Raw genomic sequence first — 24050 nt, forward strand, 5'->3', positions numbered from 1 at the left:
CAGACAGTGCAACTTCAAGGCCCAGCCCGGTCGCTTCCTCTCAGTACAGTCTTGGCACTTACTGCCTTGGCTACCTCACCTCATCTCTCTATGCTTCAGCTTCCTATGAAACAGGGACAATAGTAATAAACTAGGGATGGAATCGTTCAGAGGACTGAGGCAGTCAATGTATGTAAACCACCACATTTTTTCCTTTTCTTTTCCTGTAAAGGCATTTTATTTTATTTTTTTTTATATTGTTCCTAACTTAAACATTAATTTATATAGTTGTTTATTTTAATTCTAGAAATTGAAAAATGCAAGGGCCTTAAAAGAGTACTAAGTTCATGAATTCAGCATTTAAGTACAGACTGGACAACAGGTATAGTATTAGTATTATTTTAAATATAGAAGTGTCTACATGCCAATCCCATACTCCCAATCTATCCCAGCGCTGCCACCCTTCCTGCCTGGTAACTATAAATTCATTCTCCAAGTTAATGAGTCTGTTTCTGTAAGTTCATTTGTATCAGTTTTTTTTGCTTTTTTTTAGATTCCATATATAAGTGATAGTATATGCTATTTTTCTTTTCTAACTTACTACAGTAAGTATGGTAACACCCATGTCACTGCAAATGGCATTATTTCATTCTTTCACTGGCTAAGTAATATTTCATTGTATATGCATACTTGGGTACACAGTAAGTTCTACATAAGGGCTAATTCTTACCATTCATCACTGGAAGTAGAATAATTTCTTTATACCAGCTTCTCCTGTCAGTTTTCTAATTTCTCAGATCACTATAGGAATCTAAGTTTAGGGAAAGTCAAAGTATATTTATTATGACCTAATTCAGTTCAGTTCAGTTGCTCAGTCATGTCCGAGTCTTTGCGACCCCATGAATCACAGTACACCAGGCCTCCCTGTCCATCAGCAACTCCTGAAGTTCACCCAAACTCATGTCCATTGAGTCAGTGATGCCATCCAGCCATCTCATCCTCCGTCGACCCCTTCTCCTCCTGCCCCCAATCCCTCCCAACATCAGTCTTTTCCAATGAGTCAACTATTCACATGAGGTGGCAAAAGTACTGGAGTTTCAGCTTTAGCATCAGTCCCTCCAATGAACACCCAGGACTGATCTCCTTTAGGATGGACTGGTTGGATCTCCTTGCAGTCCAAGGACTCGCAAGAGTCTTCTCCAACACCCCAGTTCAAAAGCATCAATTCTTCGGTGCTCAGCCTTCTTCACAGTCCAACTCTCACATTCATACATGACCACTGAAAAACCCATAGCCTTGACTGGACAGCATGGCTTAGTTCCATTGAGTTAGACAAGGCTGTGGTCCTAGTGTGATTAAATTGGCTAGTTTTCTGTGATTATGGTTTCAGTGTGTCTGCCCTCTGATGCCCTCTTGCAACACTTACCGTCTTACTTGGGTTTCTCTTACCTTGGACGAGGGGTATTTCCTCACCGCCACCCCTCCCGACTTGAATGTGGAATAGCTCCTCTAGGCCCTCTGGTGCCCACACAGCCACTGCTCCTTAGACGTGGGGCAGCTCCTCCCAGCAGCCGACCCTGGCTGTGGACTTGGGTGGCTCCTCTCGGCTGCTCCTGCACTGCCACAGCCTGACACTTTCGGCCACCACCCCTGACCTCGGACGCCATGCCCTGTGGGGCTACCCAAGATGGGCGGGCATGGTGGAGAGGTCTGACACAATGTGGTTCACTGAAGAAGGGAATGGCAAACCACTTCAATATTATTGCCTTGAGAACCCCAGGAACAGTATGAAAAGGCAAAATGATAGGATACTGAAAGAGGAACTCCCCAGGTCAGTAGGTGCCCAATATGCTACTGGAGATCAGTGGAGAAATAACTCCAGAAAGAATGCAGGTGCCAAAGCAAAAACAATACCCAGCTGTGGATGTGACTGGTGATAGAAGCAAGGTCCGATGCTGTAAAGAGCAATATTGCATAGGAACCTGGAATGTCAGGTCCATGAATCAAGGCAAATTGGAAGTGGTCAAACAGGAGATGGCAAGAGTGAATGTCAACATTCTAGGAATCAGTGAACTAAAATGGACTAGAATGGGTGAATTTAACTCAGATGACCATTATATTTGCTACTGCAGGCAGGAATCCCTTAGAAGCAATGGAGTAGCCATCATGGTCAACAAAAGAGTCCAAAATGCAGTACTTGGATGCAATCTCAAAAATGACACAATGATCTCTGTTCATTTCCAAGGCAAACCATTCAATAACACAGTAATCCAAGTCTATGCCCCAACCAGTGATGCTGAAGAAGCTGAAGTTAAACGGTTCTATGAAGACCTACAAGACCTGTTAGAACTAACACCCAAAAAAGATGTCCTTTTCATTATAGGAGACTGGAATGCAAAAGTAGGAAGTCAAGAAACACCTGGAGTAACAGGGAAATTTGGCCTTGGAAGACAGAATGAAGCAGGGCAAAGACTAATAGAGTTTTGCCAAGAAAATGCACTGGTCATAGCACACACCCTCTTCCAACAACACAAGAGAAGACTCTACACATGGACATCACCAGATGGTCAACCCTGATATCAGACTGATTATATGCTTTGCAGCCAAAGATGGAGAAGCTCTATACAGTCAACAAAAACAAGACCAGGGGTAGACTGTGGCCCAGATCATGAACTCCTTGTTGCCAAATTCAGACTGATATTGAAGAAAGTAGGGAAAACCACTAGACCATTCAGGTATGACCTAAATCAAATCCCTTATGATTATACAGTGGAAGTGAGAAATAGACTTAAGTGCCTAGATCTGATAGATAGAGTGCCTGATGAACTATGGAATGAGGTTTGTGACACTGTACAGGAGACAGGGATCAAGACCATTCCCATGGAAAAGAAATGCAAAAAAGCAAAATGACTGTCTGAGGAGGCCTTACAAATAGCTGTGAAAAGAAGAGAAGCAAAAAGCAAAGGAGAAAAGGAACAATAAAGCATCTGAATGCAGAGTTACAAAGAATAGCAAGAAGAGATAAGAAAGCCTTCCTCAGTGATCGATGCAGAGAAATAGACGAAAACAACGTAATGGGAAAGACGAGAGAACTCTTCAAGAAAATTAGATATACTAAGGGAACATTTCATGCAAAGATGGCCTCAATAAAGGACAGAAATGGTATGGACCTGACAGAAGTGGAAGATATTAAGAAGAGGTGGCAAGAATACACATAGGAACTGTACAAAAATGATCATGACCAAGATAATCACGACGGTGTGATCACTCACCTGCAGCCAGACATCCTGGAATGTGAAATCAAGTGGGCCCTAGGAAGCATCACTATGAACAAAGCTAGTGGAGGTGATGGAATTCCAGTTGAGCTATTTCAAATCCTAAAAGATGATGCTGTGAAAGTGCTGCACTCAATATGCCAGAAAATTTGGAAAACTCAGCAGTGGCCACAGGACTGGAAAAGGTCTGTTTTCATTCCAATCCCAAAGAAAGGCAATGCCAAAGGATGCTCAAACTACCGCACAATTGCACTCATCTCACACACTAGTAAAGTAATGCTCAAAATTCTCCAAGCCAGGCTTCAGCAGTATGTGAACCGTGAACTCCCTGATGTTCAAGCTGGTTTTAGAAAAGGCAGAGGAACCAGAGATCAAATTGCCAACATCTGCTGGATCATCAAAAACCAAGAAAGTTCCAGAGAAACATCTGCTTCTGCTTTATTGACTATGCCAAAGCCTTTGACTGTGTGGATCACAATCAACTATGGAAGATTCTGAAAGAGATGGGAATACAAGACCACTTGACCTGCCTCTTAAGAAACCTATTTGCAGGTCAGGAAGCAACAGTTAGAACTGGACATGGAACGACAGACTGGTTCCAAATAGGAAAAGGACTATGTCAAGGCTGTATATTGTCACCCTGCTTATTTAACTTCTATGCAGAGTACATCATGAGAAATGCTGGGCTGGAAGAAGCACAAGCTGGAATCAAGATTGCCAGGAAAATATCAATAACCTCAGATATGCAGATGACACCACCCTTATGGCAGAAAGTGAAGAAGAACTAAAAAGCCTCTTGATGAAAGTGAAAGAGGAGAGTGAAAAAGTTGGCTTAGAGCTCAACATTCAGAAAACTAAGATCATGGCATCTTGTCCCATTACTTCATGGGAAATAGATGGGGAAACAGTATCAGACTTTATTTTGGGGGGCTCCAAAATCACTGCACATGGTGGCTGCAGCAATGAAATTAAAAAGACGTTTACTCCTTGGAAGAAAAGTTATGACCAACCTAGATAACATATTCAAAAGCAGAGACATTACTTTGCCAACAAATGTCCATCTAGTCCAGGCTATGGTTTTTCCAGTGGTCATGTATGAATGTGAGAGTTGGACTGTGAAGAAAGCTGAGCACCGAAGCATTGATGCTTTTGAACTGTGGAGTTGGAGAAGACTCTTGCGAGTCCCTTGGACTGCAAGGAGATCCAACCAGTCCATTCTGAAGGAGATCAGTCCCGGGATGTCTTTGGAGGGAATGATGCTGAAGCTGAAACTCCAGTACTTTGGCCTCCTCATGCGAAGAGTTGACTCACTGGAAAAGACTCTGATGCTGGGAGGGATTGGGGGCGGGAAGAGAAGGGGACGACAGAGAATGAGATGGCTGGATGGCATCACTGACTTGATGGACGTGAGTCTGAGTGAACTCCGGGAGTTGGTGATGGACAGGGAGGCCTGGCGTGCTGTGATTCTTGGGGTTGCAAAGAATCAGACATGACTGAGCAACTGAACTGAACTGAACTGATGAGATGGATGTTTGTTGGCAAAGTAATGTCTCTGCTTTTGAATATGCTCTCTAGGTTGGACATAACTTTCCTTCCAAGGAGTAAACAAGGGTCTTTGAATTTCATGGCTGCAATCACCATCTGCAGTGATTATGGAGCCCCAGAAATAAAGTCTGACACTGTTTCCCCATCTATTTGCCATGAAGTGATGGGACCGGATGCCATGATCTTCGTTTTCTGAATGTTGAGCTTGAAGCCAACTTTTTCACTCTCCTCTTTCACTTTCATCAAGAGGCTTTTTAGTTCCTCTTCACTTTCTGCCATAAGGGTGGTGCCATTTGCATATCTGAGGTTTTTGATATTTCTTCCAGCAATCTTGATTCCAGCTTGTGCTTCTTCCAGTCCAGCGTTTCTCATGATGTACTCGGCAAAGAAGTTAAATAAGCAGGGTGACAATATACAGCCTTGACGTACTCCTTTTCCTATTTGGAACCAGTCTGTTGTTCCATGTCCAGTTCTAACTGTTGCTTCCTGACCTGCATACAGGTTTCTCAAGAGGCAGGTCAGGTGGTCTGGTATTCCCATCTCTTTCAGAATCTTCCATAGTTGATTGTGATCCACACAGTCAAAGGCTTTGGCATAGTCAATAAAGCAGAAATAGATGTTTTTCTGGAACTCTCTTGCTTTTTCCATGATCCAGTGGATGTTGGCAATTTGATCTCTCTTTCCTCTGCCTTTTCTAAAACCAGCTTGAACATCAGGGAGTTCACAGTTCACATATTGCTGAAGCCTGGCTTGGAGAATTTTGAGCATTACTTTACTAGCGTGTGAGATGAGTGCAATTGTGCGGTAGTTTGAGCATTCTTTGGCATTGCCTTTCTTTAAGATTGGAATGAAAACTGATCTTTTCCAGTCCTGTGGCCACTGCTGAGTTTTCCAAATTTTCTGGCATATTGAGTGCAGCACTTTCACAGCATCATCTTTTAGGATTTGAAATAGCTCAACTGGAATTCCATCACCTCCACTAGCTTTGTTTGTAGTGATGCTTCCTAGGGCCCACTTGATTTCACATTCCAGGATGTCTGGCTCTAGGTGAATGATCACACCAATGTGATAATCTTGCTCATGAAGATCTTTTTTGTACAGTTCCTATGTGTATTCTTGCCACCTCTTCTTAATATCTTCCGCTTCTGTCAGGTCCATACCATTTCTGTCCTTTATCAAGCCCATCTTTGCATGAAATGTTCCCTTCAGTTCAGTTCAGTCGCTCATTCGTGTCCGACTCTTTGTGACCCCTTGAATCACAGCCCGCCAGGCCTCCCTGTCCATCACCAACTCCCGGAATTCACTCAGACTCATGTCCATTGAGTCAGTGATGCCATCCAGTCATCTTATCCTCTGTCGTCCCCTTATCTTCCTGCCCCCAATCCCTCCCAGCATCAGAGTCTTTTCCAATGAGTCAACTCTTCGCATGAGGTGGCCAGAGTACTGGAGTTTCAGCTTTAGCATCATTCCTTCCAAAGAAATCTTAAGTCTGTTCTCCTTCAGAATGGATTGATCTCCTTGCAGTCCAAGGGACTCTCAAGAGTCTTCTCCAACTCCACAATTCAAAAGCATCAATTCTTCGGTGCTCAGCCTTCTTCACAGTCCAACTCTCACATCCATACATGACTGGAAAAACCATAGCCTTGACTACGGACCTTAGTGGGCAAAGTAATGTCTCTGCTTTTGAATATGCTATCTAGGTTGGTCATAACTTTTCTTCCAAGGAGTAAGCGTCTTTTAATTTCATGGCTGCAATCACCATCTGCAGTGATTTTGCAACCCCCAAAAATAAAGTCTGACACTGTTTCCACTGTTTCCCCATCTATTTCCCATGAAGTGATGGGACTGGATGTCATGATCTTCTTTTTCTGAATATTGAGCTTTAAGCCAACTTTTCCACTCTCCTCCTTCACTTTCATTAAGAGGCTTTTTACTTCCTCTTCACTTTCTGGCATAATGGTGGTGTCATCTGCATATCTGAGGTTATTGATATTTCTCCCAGCATCTTGATTCCAGCTTGTGTTTCTTCCAGTCCAACGTTTCTCATGATGCACTCTGCATATAAGTTAAATAAGCAGGGTGACAATATACAGCCTTGAAGTACTCCTTTTCCTATTTGAACCAGTGTGTTCCCTTAGTATCTCTTATTTTCTTGAAGAGATCTCTAGTCTTTCTCATTCTCTTGTTTTCCTCTATTTCTTTGTATTGTTCTCTGAGGAAGGCTTTCTTATCTCTCCTTGTTATTCTTTGGAACTCTGCTTTCAGATGCTTATATCTTTGCTTTTCTCCTTTGCTTTTCGCTTCTCTTCTTTTCACAGCTATTTGTAAAGCCTCCTCAGACAGCCATTTTGCTTTTTGCATTTCTTTTCCATGGGGATGGTCTTGATCCGTGTCTCCTGTACAATGTCACAAACCTCCATCCATGACCTAACTGGGCTTAGCCAAATATTTTGAAGAACTGTAAGGGAAATGACAACCCACTCCAGTGTTCTTGCCTGGAGAATCCCAGGGACGGGGAAGCCTGGTGGGCTGCCCTCTATGGGGTCGCACAGAGTCGGACACTACTGAAGCGACTTAGCAGCAGTAAGGGAAATAAACTGATTAGGAGGCATGGAAGATATCCATGACTTAGAAGAGGATAATGTCCAATATAAAGTCTGGAGATCAATACAAATTTGGTTGATTGTAGTGAATCCAATTACTGTTTTTGCAAAATATCTATGAAACTGCTCTACAGTATGTTGAAACAGAGTCTAGAAAATGCAGGTGATTAATAGCAGGAAGGCTTTCTTTTTCCCTTAGCCAAAAGGGATACATTTATTCCCTGTGTTTCCTAGAATTAGGTGAAGGTTCATCTCAAGTAACCAAAGAATAACCAAAGCTGTGATGAAAACATGATCAAATCCAGTCCATCACTGAATGTTACTGAGTGTTCATTACTGGCCTTGGTCATCAGCACAGTCCCCAATTTCTGTGACATAATCAGGATGACAGTTTTTCCTCCCAGAGCCAGTTTTCAGAGAACGCATCGTGTTGCAACAACAGTTCTGATGTCTTGAGGCAAGTGGGGGCACCCAACACCATGCTGACCTCGCTCCAGCACAGCAACTGCTCTGTGCAGGCTCAGGCTGGTTTCCGTTCCATTCAGTTACTTTCAGATCACCTGACCAACCATCACAAAAACCAGCCTATCTGAAAGGATCCTTCTTCTGAAAGGATCTTCTTGATCCACTTTCTAAAATGCAATTTTACTGAATTCCTTAATTTCAATTCAGATTCAGAGTTTCAACATCAAATAGCCACATAAGCAACACAAGGCACACAAGCAAAGGGTAAGTATTACCCCATAGGTGCTAATCTGCCTATGTTGCAACCAAGTATCTACCAAATAATACTTCAAAACACCATCCAGATCGAATGAAGGTGTCAAATGTGGAAATACATCTGGTTCTCAGACCACCTATTTTCAATTCTTATAAAATTTCCTACCCTTGATCTTGTTTTTTTCAATATGTTTATTCCATGATTTCTTGATTACGGAATCTGAACCTCCACTTTCATCCCTTAGAAAGCCAACCATGTGGAAAGAGTGGGATGATGGTGACCCAGAATCTGTCTAGAGGTAGAATGCTGTAGGAAGGAAAGCCATGAGCTAGAATTTGGGAAGTGCTCTAATTAGCTATGTACCTTGATCAAGGCACTTAATCTCACCTCATCCTTCATTTCCTCAACTGTAAAATGGGAATAATAAATATTAACTGACTTGACTCCCACATAGAATTTTTCCAGGGCTAATAGAAAGTAATGGGCACATTCTAATTATCCTTATGATGCCCAGGAGAGAGATAAGGATGAGGAAGAGGAGGCTCTGCTTACTGCATAAATAGTCACAACTGCAGCTATAAGACTGAGACAACTTTAAAGCAATCCTTTTGCATCCCAGAGGACCTGATAAATTACTTTTCTATCTCTTCTCATTAGACCAACAATCCTCCAGTCTCATAAACTCCTGATTAACAATGACTGTGTGATCTAGTTAATCTCACGCATCCCTTAACTAAATCCCAGCAGAGAGGAAAGGAATATCTTTTTTATTCAATGCACATACCTTTCCAGGAATATTACTGGTATGTTTTTGCATCAGTATTGAAAAATAAAAATATGTATTTAATTAACAACCATCTCCTTGGCTTTTCCAAATACACTACTTTTCAGAAACTCTATTTATAGAACTTATGGTTCTCTTTCACCCACTGTGGAATCCTGTATTTATTTATACTGGATATATTTTTAGCCAATGTTGTCCATTGTCAAGATGGTTATATATAGGTTCTGTTATAATAAATCAATTTATTTCAAGATAATTTAAGAATTATATAATCTTCACTAACAGAATATCCCAGTATTCAAACTTCTGTGCTCTTAAGGAGTACCTTCTTACCAAAACTTGGAACTTCCAGTGTCATCTTCTATCCTCAGTGAAGATACAGATCAGCATTTACCTTATAGAAGTCCTTCCTTGGGCAGGCAAAGGCATGTTTTAGAGATATCAGGAAGGGGCTTGAACACCGAGCCATACTTGGAACTACTCTTCATTGGAATAGATCATTGTTAGCTACTTAGCCTTTCTTAATACTTCACTTTGTTTTAAATTCCTCTACAAACTCTTCATTTTTTTGAAGTTCTCTACTAAAAGTCACTTCATTTCTTCCCATCAATCTTCATTAAAAGAAAATAAAAAGCAATGAAACCTTTAACGAAACATCTAGTAGTTCACATTACCTTGATTTTTGTCTATCTTGTTCAAAGGTTTATGATTTATTGTAAATGAAGACACAGATTTACATATCAATTGTGCAAAATTAAGAGTAGTAGCTCTTATGTTGCATACAGGTTCAGGATACAAAATATATCAATGATTTCAACAGGATAGAAGAAACAAAACTTTCCAAAAATGTTTTTAATCTTTCCTTCAGGCCAAGGGAAAAAAATTAAACATTTGGCAGATAAAAGAAAGAACTGATAACATTGTTGTTTTCCTTGCTTGGTAGGTGTAATTAAATCATTATTCAGAAACAGTATGTTAGTTATACTCTGACTATATGAATGGTATGTGGTTCATGTGTAATATGAATGCCTTCTGCCTACCTGTAAAAAAGTAATTTCTAGGTATTGAAATTTTAAATGTTTCTATTTACAGGAACTTAATAGCAGCACTGTATATTTTACAGTCTTTGATGTCAAAAGTTCTTCTTGTTACAGGACTAATTATGAATGTCCCATATATTTAGCTACAACACTGTTTATATGACACTATGAACTTTACAATAAATTGGAAATAATCTACATCTCTAATAATTGATGACTGGCTAAGTAAATTGTGTTAAATTGTTATGTACCTCCACAGTAAAATATTATACACATTTACTTAATAAAAATATTTCTGATAAGGCAAAATATGCGGTAAAAATAATTCAGGTTAAAATATCTAAACCACTATCTGATTTTAGTAATATATACATATATGACTAAAAAGTCTAGAAAATTATATATTAAAACGCTGTATGAATACTAGAGAATTTGAGTAGATTTTATTTTGCTGATCTATAGTCTCTAAAAATATGCAATAAATATGAACTATTTCTTAATTATAAAAGCAAGTTACTTGCCAAGTGAAAAATGAATGAAGACTTAATCTGATAGCATTTCATGAGACAAGGTTTTACAAAGTGTGGTTGATCATATGCCCAATTTTCATTTAGTCAACAGATATTAACTGAGTTCTTTCTGTATTTTATGTACTGAAGGATGCAACAGAGAACAAAACAGTCCTCTGATGCAAAGCATACATTTTGCGAAGGAGACAGACAGTTCAAACATAAAATAATTATGTATCAGGTTATGAAAACTATATGAAAAAAATAAAGCCATGTTAGGGGCAAGAGAGTGAAGGGGAACCTTGCTTCCACTGGGGTGGCTGAGGGGGAGACGCCTGAACAGAATGAAGTGAGGAGAGAACCACGTGAGTCATCGGAGGAAGAGCTTTCCTAACAGGGGATAGCGAGTGCCAGGGCCCTGAAGCAAGTGTGTTCTGTATGAGAAGTTGTTAATGCGGCTGCCGGATAAAAACAAAGGGGAATTTAGATTTCAGAAACGGAACAGTTAAGGAGTCAGTGTTGCCCTATAATTTTTACAGGTCAGATTTCCTTTAGGATGCTGTGCTAAATTCAGTTCCTGGCACCACATTTTAATGAGACACAATGAAGTATTAGAGCATATAATGAAGAAAGTATTCAGGATAATGAGGGGCTCTGGACCTCATGTCACTTGCAGGACAGCAGGAACTCTAGCTGCTTAACTGAGGGAAAAGAAGACCTGATACAGATGGGAGAGGGCTGTGATGAACTTAACTCTGACTTCAGAGAGCAAAATCAGAGTGAAAATTACAAGCAGATCTAAGCCAAGTATAATAAAGCTGATCCTAGTAATCAAGGCTCTTCTAAAAATGAATATCAAGTTCTAGCTGTGCAGCTAGTCACAGACTGAGCACCCCTTATACAAGATTCTGTGATGTTAGTCCTTTTCATCTACATAATCTGCTGATCCAAATGCTCACTCTGCTTTGCAGATGACATAGCAGTTAGCCTGGGTGATGAAGGCTTACCAGAGTATGGTATCACTTCTAATGGGTACCAGTCTGGTAGGTACCATTACAGGATCTTTGACTTGATTCATGGAACAACACAGCTGAAAGACCACAGGCCATTTCGGGAAAAATCAAAACACTGAACTGTATAGAATCTTAGAACCTTGCGCTGGAAGAGGACCACGACATCCTGTAGGCAAGGGCCATAAATGACTGGGGGTGCGAGAGGAAGGTGTCAACTGCCCTCTCAGCACGTGTGGAGATGGAGGCATCTGGCTTCTAATTCAGTAGCAGATTGGGTTATTTAACAAATGCTTAAGTGAGCAAATGATGATTCTATTTTGATAGGTGTTAATCAAAGCTATTGTCACAGAAACAGAGTCTTTTGTTACAATCTGTTCTTTGATAAATGTGCAAAATACATCATGGGGACCTTTCTTCTAGTAATAACATTGCCTGACATATGAGTTGTGAATGAAGGTACTATGAGGATGATTTTTTTTTAATATTTTAACAAAAACATCACACCTACACACTTCAGTAAGAACTGCTGCTTTACTATTATTTCCCAAGGATTGTGGAGAGCCTACATCCTGAGGCATAACATTCTCCATTTGGCCCTTGCTAACTTATATCCCATAACTACATCCCCATAACCTTACATGGGGCTTGAAATAAAGTGGGTTCTCAGTAAGTGGCCATTGAATGAAAAAAACTGAGACAATTACTGTACTTAACACACCATAGATCATTTCAGTGACATTGAGATTGCTCGGAACATTTTGGTACTCTGCATTAGAATTTAACTCTAATATTTTTTACTGTCTTTAATGAATTTTTATCCTTGAATGTTCTATTTCCAAATAGCAAAAAAGATGGTTAAAGTTGGTCAGACAGGGCTTTAAAATTTGAACAGGAGTGAATTTAAAATAATGGGAATATGATTCCTTAGGCTTTCTAGAATGGCAGTGGAGTATCCACCCTTGAAATATACCACACCAGAGCCTTTATCTCATCACATCACCACTGCACTGGTGTTAGCTGTCTCATCTTCTGCTTGAAGTACTATACTGCAATTAGTGCTAGAGAAGACTCTTGAGAGTCCCTTGGACTCCAAGGATATCAAACCAGTCAATCTTAAAGGAAATCAATGCTGAATATTTACTGGAAAGACTGATGCTGAAGCTGAAGTACCAATATTTCAGCCACCTGATGCAAAGAGATGACTCACTGGAAAAGACCCTGATACTGAGAAAGACTGAGGCAGAAGGAGAAGGGTGCACAGAGAATGAGATGGTTGAATGGCATCACCGACTCAAGGCCATGAATTTGAACAAACTCTGGGAGATAGTCAAGGACAGAGGAGCTTGGCATGCTGCAATCCATGGGGTTGTAAAGGGTCAGACATGACTTCACGACTGAACAAAATTTCCATTTAAAACATCTTGTTTCTAGTCTTCTCCCATTTCATAGGTTCAGAGCCCACAAACAAAATTTTTCATATCCTGGATATGACATTCACTAGTTTTATAACCTAAAACAATTACCTAATCGATAGCTCAGTTGGGTAAGAATCCGCCTGCAATGCAGGACACCCCAGTTTGATTCCTGGGTGGGGAAGATCCCCTGGAGAAGGGATAAGCTACCCACTTCAGTATTCTTGGGCTTCCCTTGTGGCTCTTCTGGTAAAGAATCTGCCTGCAGTGCGGGAGACATGGGTTTAATCCTGGGTTGGGAAGATCCGCTGGAGAAGGGATAGGGTACCCACACCAGTATTCTGGCCTAGAGAATTCCAAAGGCTGTATAGTCCATGACGTTGCAAAGAGTTGGACATGACTGATTATATTCTTTGCAGCCAAAGATGGAGAAGCTCTATACAGTCAACAAAAACAAGACCAGGAGTAGACTGCGGCTCAGATCATGAAGTCCTTATTGCCAAATTCAGACTTAAATTGAAGAAAGTAGGGAAAACCACTAGACCATTCAGGTATGATCTAAATCAAATCTCTTATGATTATACAGTGGAAGTGAGGAATAGATTTAATGACCTAGACTGGTAGAGTGCCTGATGAACTATGGAATGAGGTTCGTGACATTGTACAGGAGACAGGGATCAAGAACATCCCCATGGAAAAGAAATGCAAAAAAAACCAAAATGGCTGTCTGGGGAGCTGTGAAAAGAACAGAAGTGAAAAGCAAAGGAGAAAAGGAAAGATATAAGCATCGGAATGCAGAATTCCAAAGAATACCAAGAAGAGATAAGAAAGCCTTCTTCAGCGATCAATGCAAAAAATAGAGGAAAAGAACAGAATGGGAAAGACTAGAGATCTCTTCAAGAAAATTAGAGATACCAAGAAAACATTTCATACAAAGATGGGCTCGATAAAGGACAGAAATGGTATGGACCTGACAGAAGCAGAAGATATTAAGAGGAGGTGGCAAGAATACACAGAAGAACTGTACAAAAAAGATCTTCACGACCAAGATAATCACGATGGTGTGATCACTCATCTAGAGCCAGACATCCTGGAATGTGAAGTCAAGTGGGCCTTAGAAAGCATCACTATGAACAAAGCTAGTGGAGGTGATGGAATTCCAGTTGAGCTATTTCAAATGCTGAAAGATGATGCTGTGAAAGTGCTGCACTCAATATGCCAGCAAATTTGGAAAACTCAGCAGTGGCCACAGGACTGGAAAAGGTCAGTTTTCATTCCAATCCCAAAGAAAGGCAATGTCAAAGCATGCTCAAACTACTGCACAATTGCACTCATCTCACATGCTAGTAAAGTAATGCTCAAAATTCTCCAAGCCAGGCTTCAGCAATATGTGAACCATGAACTTCCAGATGTTCAAGCTAGTTTTAGAAAAGGCAGAGGAACCAGAGATCAAATTGCCAACATCCACTGGATCATGGAAAAAGCAAGAGAGTTCCAGGAAAACATCTATGTCTGCTTTATTGACTATGCCAAAGCCTTTGACTGTGTGGATCACAATAAACTGTGGAAAATTCTTCAAGGGATGGGAATACCAGACCACCTGACCTGCCTCTTGAGAAACCTATATGCAGGTCAGGAAGCAACAGTTAGAACTGGACATGGAACAACAGACTGGTTCCAAATAGGAAAAGGAGTACATCAAGGCTGTATATTGTCACCCTGCTTATTTAACTTCTATGCAGAGTACATCATGAGAAATGCTGGACTGGAAGAAACTCAAGCTGGAATCAAGATTGCTGGGAGAAATATCAATAACCTCAGATATGCAGATGACATCACCCTTATGGCAGAAAGTGAATAGGAACTAAAAAGCCTCTTGATGAAAGTGAAAGAGGAGAGTGAAAAAGTTGGCTTAGAGCTCAACATTCAGAAAATGAAGATCATGGCATCCGGTCCCATCACTTCATGGGAAATAGATGGGGAAACAGTGGAAACAGTGTCAGACTTTATTTTTGGGGGCTCCAAAATTACTGCACATGATGACTGCAGCAATGAATTTAAAAGACACTTTTTCCTTGGAAGAAAAGTTATGACCAACCTAGATAACATATTCAAAAGCAGAGACATTACTTTGCCAACAAAGCTCCGTCTAGTCAAGCCTATGGTTTTTCCTGTGGTCATGTATGGATGTGAGAGTTGGACTGTGAAGAAGGTTGAGTGCCGAAGAATTGACGCTTTTTGAACTGTGGTGTTGGAGAAGACTCCTGAGAGTCCTTTGGACTGCAAGGAGATCCAACCAGTCCATTCTGAAGGAGATTAGCCCTGGGATTTCTTTGGAAGGAATGATGCTAAAGCTGAAGCTCCAGTACTTTGGCCACCTCATGCGAAGAGTTGACTCATTGGAAAAGACTCTGATGCTGGGACGGATTAGGAGCAGGAGGAGAAGGGGACGACAGAGAATGAGATGGCTGGATGGCATCGCTAACTCGATGGACGTGAATCTGATTGAACTCCGGGAGTTGGTGATGGACCGGGAGGCCTGGAGTGCTGCGGTTCATGGGGTCGCAGAGTCAGACACAACTGAGCAACTGAACTGAACTGAACTGAACTGATCAACTTTCACTTTCACTTTCTAAGATTCTTGCTCCTTGGAAGAAAACTATGGCAAACCTAAACAGTGTATTAAAAAGCAGAGACATTACTTTACTAACAAAGGTCCATATAGTCAAAGCTTTGGTTTTTCCAGTAGTCATGTATGGATGTGAGAGTTGGACCATAAAGAAAGCTGAGCACCGAAGAATTGATGCTTTTGAACTGTGGTGTTGGAGAAGACCCTTGAGAGTTCCTCGGACTAGCAAGGAGATCCAACCAGCCATTCCTAAAGGAAATCAACCCTGAATAATAATTCGAAGGACTGATGCTGAAGCTCCAATATTTTGGCCAACTGATGCAAAGAACTGACTCATTGGAAAAGACCCTGATGCTGGGAAAGTTTGAAGGCAGGAGGAGAAGGGGACAACAGAGGATGACATGTTTGGATGGCATCACTGACTTGATGGACATGAGTTTGAGCAAGCTCTGGGAGTGGGAGATGGACAGGGAAGCCTGGAATACTGCAGTCCATGGAGTCGCAAAGAGTCAGACACAACTGAGTGACTGAACTGAACTGAATCTTTCTAAATTAAGGTTTAGTTTTATAACCTGTAAAATGGGGATGATAGAAGAACCAGCTTAACATCATTTAGCTGAAGTGATACAGATATGCTCAAATGCTGACCGTTAATATGTTATTCCCAGAGTGATTTTTGGAGCGGCTTCCTTACCTATGGTTAAAATGAAAATGCTCTCACATGAACTTCAACACGTCTCATGACTTGAACCTCAGTTCCAATTCCATTTTGACTCATTCCTCTATCTTCCCTCCTCTGACCCCACAAGTAGTAGCACAGCAGATAATTCACAACCCTGTTACTTTCTAAATTGCTCCTGATGCTTACTGACTTGCTGTCTCCTTCTGAAATCCCTTCCCCTGTAATGCCCTTATCCCATTTCTATCTCTACCTGGTGAGCGTCAGATCATCCATCCAGTGTCAGTTCAGAAACCATGGCCTCTTGGTGCCTCCATTTTATGCTAATTACTCATTTACATGTCGGGACCCTTCCTGGTCTGTGAGCTGCTCAGGCAGTCAGAGATCTCATTTTCCTGTTTCCCAGTACTTAGCTCACTCCGAAATAACAGGCTTTCCAAATAAATTCGAAGATCAGTCCAAAAGAAGGAGCTACAGAACTCATTCCTGCAAGGGCACACTGCAGATCCAAGAGAGTCTGCTTAGGTTCTGGAGCTGACTGATGCTTTAAAGGGGGCCGTGCTCACGAAGATGGTGTAAGTCAGCAAACATTTTGTAACATCTAAGAGTTAGCGTTTTCCATTCACTCTCATTAGGAAGTCAACCATCTAGATGGCTAATAACTCAAAGAAGAGAGAGAAAAAAAGGTGGCATATATACCTTGTACTTTACAATTCTTGGACTAAGCAGTGCAAACAAATAAACTGGCAGAAAATAATTAAATAAATCACTTCACCGTTTTTAATTACAATATCAAATAAGTTCAATATTTCTAGCAGTAATTAGTTTGATAGTAGGAACAGGGTAAAAAGACAAGATAATAAATTCTGGGAAGGATGACTGCTCTCTTCCTCTCTCATGGAAATATCAAAGTGGACATGGTCAACGTGTCTGCAGGTACACACCTCCAGTGCTGAGATAGCCTCAAAGATACAGAATGAATTGACACCCAGTAGGTGCTTAATATGTGCTCACTAGATTGGATTGAAAGTTGAAAAATATTATCTCTGAAATAACAGAATTCCACCACCCCCAACCAATAAAACAAAAGACATCTAAGGTGTGAGATGAATGTGAAAACAGGACTACCTTTCAGATGAAGGGCTGATACCAATAGTTGATGGACTTGCCACCAGCGTCAGGGCTGAGCAAGCTTATTTTCTTGGCATGGTGACTGAGGATGCTGACTGGAGTAATGAGAAATGTTCAGACCTTCACGTCCTCTCTCTGCTGTTAAGAATTTCTCTTCAAAAATAGGCCCTGAGTTTTCTCTAGTCACTATCCACTAACACCTTAGGGGAAGTTCTACTTTTCAATTCACCTGCTTTTTCTAACCAGTGAAAATTATTATGATTTTGGAAATCACCAATCTAGTGACTAAATCAAGGATTTAGGTTTCATCCTATGTGCCAGTTCTGGTGGATTGGTTGTATAAGCTGGCACTGTGTTGAGAAAGACTTTGAGGTTCAGTGGAAAAGAGAATCAGTATCAATTATGGGAGAAAAAAGGTGGTGTATACACCATGTATTTACAATTATTGGACAAAGCTTTCCAAACAAACTGGCAGAAAATTACTGAATTAAAGAAATCACTGTGCCACTTATAATTATACTGGCAAACAAGTTCAATATTTTTAGTAACACTGACTTTGACAATAGATACACAATGAAAAGACTAGACCATCTATTCTTATAAAGAACAGCAGAAAAGGAATTAATATTTTTACAACAATGTCTCCAGTATTGTCCTAGGTGCTATAAATACCCCTATTCCCATTTAAACATTGAGGAAAGTGAGGTTGAGAACAAGAATTTGCCCAAGGTCACAAAGTTATTATGGAGTACTATCAGGGTTTGGTCAAGGTCTGTTTGTTAATAAAATGACCATATGCCATGTTGGATCCCAATACACAGACACACACATACGCACACACTCACTTGTATGTACATATATACATTGGGATATATACATATGCATATACAATGCAAACTTCACATACCAAGAACATGACTTTGGAAAATCAAAAAGTAAACAGCAAAGTTCTAACAGATAATGAGAAGCATTCTAAAGTTCCTATTATAAACCAATTTATACCCTATTAACTCTTAATTTACATACCATTCTAACAACTTGCTCATCTGACCTTTCCTAAATATAGAAAACTAGCTACAAAAGTATACATAGGAAGAAAAACAGAGCTGATAATCAGCAATACAGGTAGAAGAAAACCATGCTCTCTCTTTCATGGTCCATTATGATAATTATGAACATAAGAATAATGATGGGTTGTTAAGGAAGGAATAACTTGTATTCAACAGTCTATCCAATAAGGCAAAAACGCATCTGAAGCAGTTTTAAAAGATTTCCATGATTATTTTTTGTTTTAGTTAGCACTACAATATATTCCTTGGTATCTGGAAAACTGATGGAAAATTTATAATTTTTCCTCCTGCTAAGGTCAAGCACTGAATTTAAATGAGACGTTATTATGTAAAATATTTGGGGGATTTTTACAGTGACAAATACAAATATTTTATAAACTTAACAAAATGTGGGTAAGCTTGTGGAGTTGGGAGCTTGGGTCCAGTATTAAAGACATCACTTTTACTCCATTGTTCATAATGAAATACAACACTGAAGCCTACAGACTGCTGGAATATCAGCCAATTCTATAAATTTTCTCACTCTTTGTTTGAGATAAAAGGAAAAGGTGCGTGTGTGTGTGGTTTTTTTTTTTTTTTTTGGCTTGCTAAGAGTTTAAAATTCTAAATGAGCTTGAACATCTCAGTCACCGCCATTCAACAAATGGCTGGGTTCCCATGGACCTATGGTGTCAAGAATCATCTCAACCAGAACAGGGTATGTAAGTAATGAGGGCTATAATCTCGAGGGACGGGAAAGACACTGCGTGGAGAAAACAAGTACCTTGTCTAAAATCATACCAAGAGGAGCAGACCGTATCTTCCTGTATCAGTGTGCGCATCTGTTTTACCTCCGCCCTAGCTCTTTTGTTCTCTTCACACAAGTCACCCACAGAGCAACAATGAAGGACCTAAAAGTGGAGAAATCATAAGACTCCCAACCATAGAAGTCAAAATCAAACCACCAGCCAGCTCATTCTGAGACTCGTAAAACAAAAAAGCAAATGACTCACCACAAATTGCATAATTAAAAGATGACTTCAGAAAGAAAGCACTCGTTGGCCTGCAGCTCACTCATCTTCCCTGTGAATTCCCACCCCCAACCCCATCCCACCCACGCTTAAAATTATCTTTCCATTTCCATGGGGCCAGCCACATATGAAATCTCCTCTGTCCAAGTTTAAATGGATTTAATTCTCACAAATGGTCCTAGCATAAATCCCAGTCAGTCTGCTGAGCTGCCTCTATTTCCAATGTGACTGGGAAAAGCCTGCTTCAAAGAGGTACACCCTGAGAATTAAGAATGAGGACATTCTGCCATTTTCTGTACAGACACAAATACCCTCAAAGAATGACCCGCCTGTTACTTTTCTCCCTTCTGTTCCTGGCCCTCAGCTTCACACTCACCATATATAATGCATTACATCATCTACATGGCTGACCGCTGGTAGATACTGTTAACTTTTTCCGGTCATATTTTATCCCTTCTTCTAGGTCGTAGAAAAGTGACCTTTGAGTCCTTTGCCTTTTATTCCTGTTCTATCCCTTAGCTGACTTAATGACTGAAAGGTGAAATAACACACAGAAGGATACACAGCATGACCAGAAAAGTGAGTCATCTGGCCAAATCACCTGTCCCATGGAAAATTCCTGAGTCTTGCCATGTGTATAGACATCCATTCTTAAAATACCAGAGCAAAATACAGGGGATTTTCAGCCTCTGCTGTCTGAAATGCTTCTACATTATCTTGATCATGAGTTCTGAAGTTTCAGCCTAGGAATCGCTCATAAAATTTTATATGCCCTTATATATTCCAGGCCAGTTTTCATGTACATTTTTACGTTCATTTTTCTGATGGGGAAATACATAGCTTTTTTACGTTTTTATTTACTCATTAATTTAATTAATATTAATTGAGTACTTTCTGTGTGTTAGGTATCATGACAGTCACTGGGATATAATAAGAGATAAATCAGATATAATTGTTGACTTCATGGAACTTAGAGATCAGTAGAGAAAGAATACTTTAATAAGAAAGGCATCCAATAGGGTCACCATTCAAAAACAACGTCGGGGAAAGCCACAGTACTTTGATTGCATGTAACACAGAGATCTTTTGAGGGATAAATCCACACTATCAGCCATGCTAGCAACTGAAAATGCATATTATTAGAGAGGTTTATTAGCCTTAGCCTGCAATGTTTTCAATAACGGTACATCACAGAACTTACAATAACATGAAACTCAAAAATTTATAATAACAAACATTGATTTCTCACTTATGCATCCGCGAGTCAGCTGAGCTGCTTTCACGTCAGTCTGCGAGCCTGCATGTCAACCAGAGTGACTAAGCCTGGGATAAAAGGAGAGCTTCCTGCAATGCCTCCTCCTCATGGGAAGAGCAGAAACCCAGGAGACTCAGCCAACTATGTGGCAGATTTCCAGATCCTGACTATATCATACGAGGCGAAAAAAGTAAAGGCCCTCAGTCCAACTCTCAGACACCCCATGGACTGTAGCCTACGAGGCTCCTCCATCCATAATTTCATACATCCACTAACATTCCTGTGGCCAAGCCCAAAGTTTAGGGACATGCATGCCACCCACCATGAGGCCTAGGAAGGCACATGGATGCACAATACAACTATTACACAATGGGGAGAGGGGAAGTCAAGCCCAATAATCCAATCTACCAGATTCAGCTTGGAAAACTCTGAGTGTGCCACTTACCTATTATACCACTGCAATTAAACGGGAGTTTACACTCTTAAGTATAAACATGTGTGACATGATTTCTAGTGTCAAAAATTCAAGTTTGTCAATAAAATGTACTCAGGGCATAGTGGGGAGGACCTGATTCTTACCTGGTCAGTCAGTCCTCTGGATTCACAAAGACATTCTCTGCTGTCATGATCGCATGAATGAATTCACTGGAGGAACTCCAAGGCATCCAGCTGAGGGAAAAAGAAAAAAAAGCATCATTTTTATCAAGGTCAAAAGAGGTGAGGGGCACTAGAAAAACACAAATGAAGAGCTATGCAGAGATATTGCTTCAGACAGGATGATGGCAGGTGGGAAATTCAGAGAACAGTTCTGAACCTTGGCTCTGGCATCTTGTTGGACCTATGACATGCTTCCTTGATGGCTCAGATGGTAAAGACTCTGCCTGCAATGTGCGAGACCCAGGTTCAATCCATGGCTCAGGAAGATCCCCTGGAGGAAACCTGGCAACCCACTCCAGTATTCCTGCCTGGAGAATCCCATGGACAGAGGGGCCGGGCAGGCTACAGTCCATGGGGTCAGAAAGAGTCAGACATGACTGAGCGACTAACATGACGATGGGAAACACGGATATTCAAAATCCCTCCACCACCCAGAATGTGTAAAACAGAGGAAAGGAAATAGAATCCTTCACCTGAAGAAAATCTCTACAACTTAATTAGAGAAAGTCAAAACAAATGTACCAACTCTCCAACAGCATGTAAATACAGGCTGCTTCACAGCCTCTTGTTTCCCAGGAGGGAGTCTATGTTTCCCTAATAGAGTCTTTATTAGCCTATTTGGAATTTGAAAAAGCCTGTTCCAAACAATAAACGCTCCATTTCAGGCTTTCTGTTATGAGGTCTCTGAGGTCGGGCCTGCATTTTATTTAGCCTTGCATGCACGCGTGCGTGCTAACTCGTTTCAGTCGAGTCTGGCTCTGTGTGACCCTATGGACTGTAGCCTGACAGGCTCCGCTGTCCACGGGATTCTCCAGGCAAGAATACTGGAATGGTAGCCATGCCCTTCTCCAGGGGATCTTCCTGACCCAGGGGTTGCGCCCTCATCTCCTGCATCAGCAGGCAGGTTCTCTACCACTGGTGCCACCTGGGGAGCCCTTACTTAGCCTTGCTGCACTACAAACAGTGAGAATCTTAATATGCACAAAACAGGTATAAATAAAAAAGTTGTCCTCACACTGAATTGAATATGGAAGCACACTATAAACTTGGTAATTCTAGCAGCTTTGGGAAATGTTAGGTAGTTAGAATAGGAAAAAGGAGTTCAAAATGGCAGTGGCTAGAAAACAAAGAAGGGAAAAGCCTGTGAAAATAGTACAAAGGAAGGTCTGAGGACTGGAGTGAGGACCTCAAACAAAACAAACAGCACTCCTGGCTAGTCCAATTTACATAGGGCAGGCCCAGGGGGAGGAGAAAAAACATATAAAAACAGGAGTCAAAATTGGGCTGGGGGCCTCTCTTCTCTTCATGTCTTTTGGGTCTGGGTTGGCGTGCCCTCACTCCTTGAGGATGTATTTTCCTTTATTTGCTAAATGAAACTGAGCTGTAACACTGGTCCATCACCTCAAATTTTTGTTGCTATGAGACAGAACCAAGGAAATTACAAACGCCCCTGACAAGAAATAAGTTCTTAAGGTTATCACTAGAAAAGGGGAAGAGGAACTAACTTTTGTACCCTTTAAATATTGTTTTGTGGTCTCATTCTAAAGGATTTGAAGAAGTTAATGTTTGCTGAGTGACTAATATGGACGAGACACTGCTAAGAACTTTGCATACCCTACCCTATTTGATCTTCTCAGATATCCTGATATATGGATATTATCCCCTACTATATATAAAGAAAGATGAAAAAAAAATTCACTAAGTCACATAAAGAGTGAATGCCTGACCTCTGGGTAAATCTCGGTAGAAATGATTCTGACCCCTCTATACAGGTAAATACTCACAAAGGATGATCACAGTTTTCCATTCCAAGGAAGTAGCTTCATACTCACTTTTGCTTTCTCCTAAAGCTCCACTCTAACAACAGGAAAGAAAAAACTAACACCTAAGCGTTTCTTATCTACAGATGAGAAAAACAGGTGGGAAATAACACAACAATCACAAAACAGTTCCCAAAGGGCCAGGAGCCGGCACTATCAATTACCTCAAATGTGGAGATGAATCATGAGATGAAAAAAAGAAAGCTGATGTAAAATACATTTATGAAGCTATTGGTCTCTTTCCCCAATCTGGGCTGCTAGGTATCTTCCCTCCCCTACCTCAGCAAAGTCTGGAGTTTTATTTTTTGGAGATGACAAAAAAAAAGTCCCTAGAGTGGAAGATATCAGGTAAAAATGAAGTTCAAGGTACCAGTGTGAAAACAGGACGACCACATGGATCTGTTGTGCACAGTGGATGATGGATCCCTTTTCTATTCCTTCCTCTCAGCTATTGGAATGCTTGCAGTCAGCCTTTCATCCTTCAAGTGAAATGTGATGAATCTGGCTTTGATAAACATGGCTTTGTGGAACCCAGTCTGTCCATGAGGAACAAATAATACTGTAACCAGGAACCAAGAACAGAATTTAATGAAGCAAAACAGGGACCAAAAGAGTACTTGGAAATTTAAAATATGATGGTTTGAATAAATATTTCTAAAGTCAAAAGACTCCAAAAAAACAAGCCAAAAAATTTAGAAATTAGAGGACAAGTTAAGTGCTCCCATGTCTGAATAATTGGATTTTCAGGAAGAGAGAACAGAGAAAACAGAGGAAATAAAATCATCAAAACAAGCACATTCATACATATGTATATACATACATCAAGATTATATCCTAGAACTGAAGGAAATATTTGGGTTTATATACTGAAAGCATCTATCAGTTCCCAGAACAATGGATTTAAGAAAGAAACTTACA

This window comes from Ovis canadensis, chromosome 6 (genome assembly GCF_042477335.2).
Source record: "Ovis canadensis isolate MfBH-ARS-UI-01 breed Bighorn chromosome 6, ARS-UI_OviCan_v2, whole genome shotgun sequence".
NCBI classification, from domain to species: Eukaryota; Metazoa; Chordata; class Mammalia; order Artiodactyla; family Bovidae; genus Ovis; species Ovis canadensis.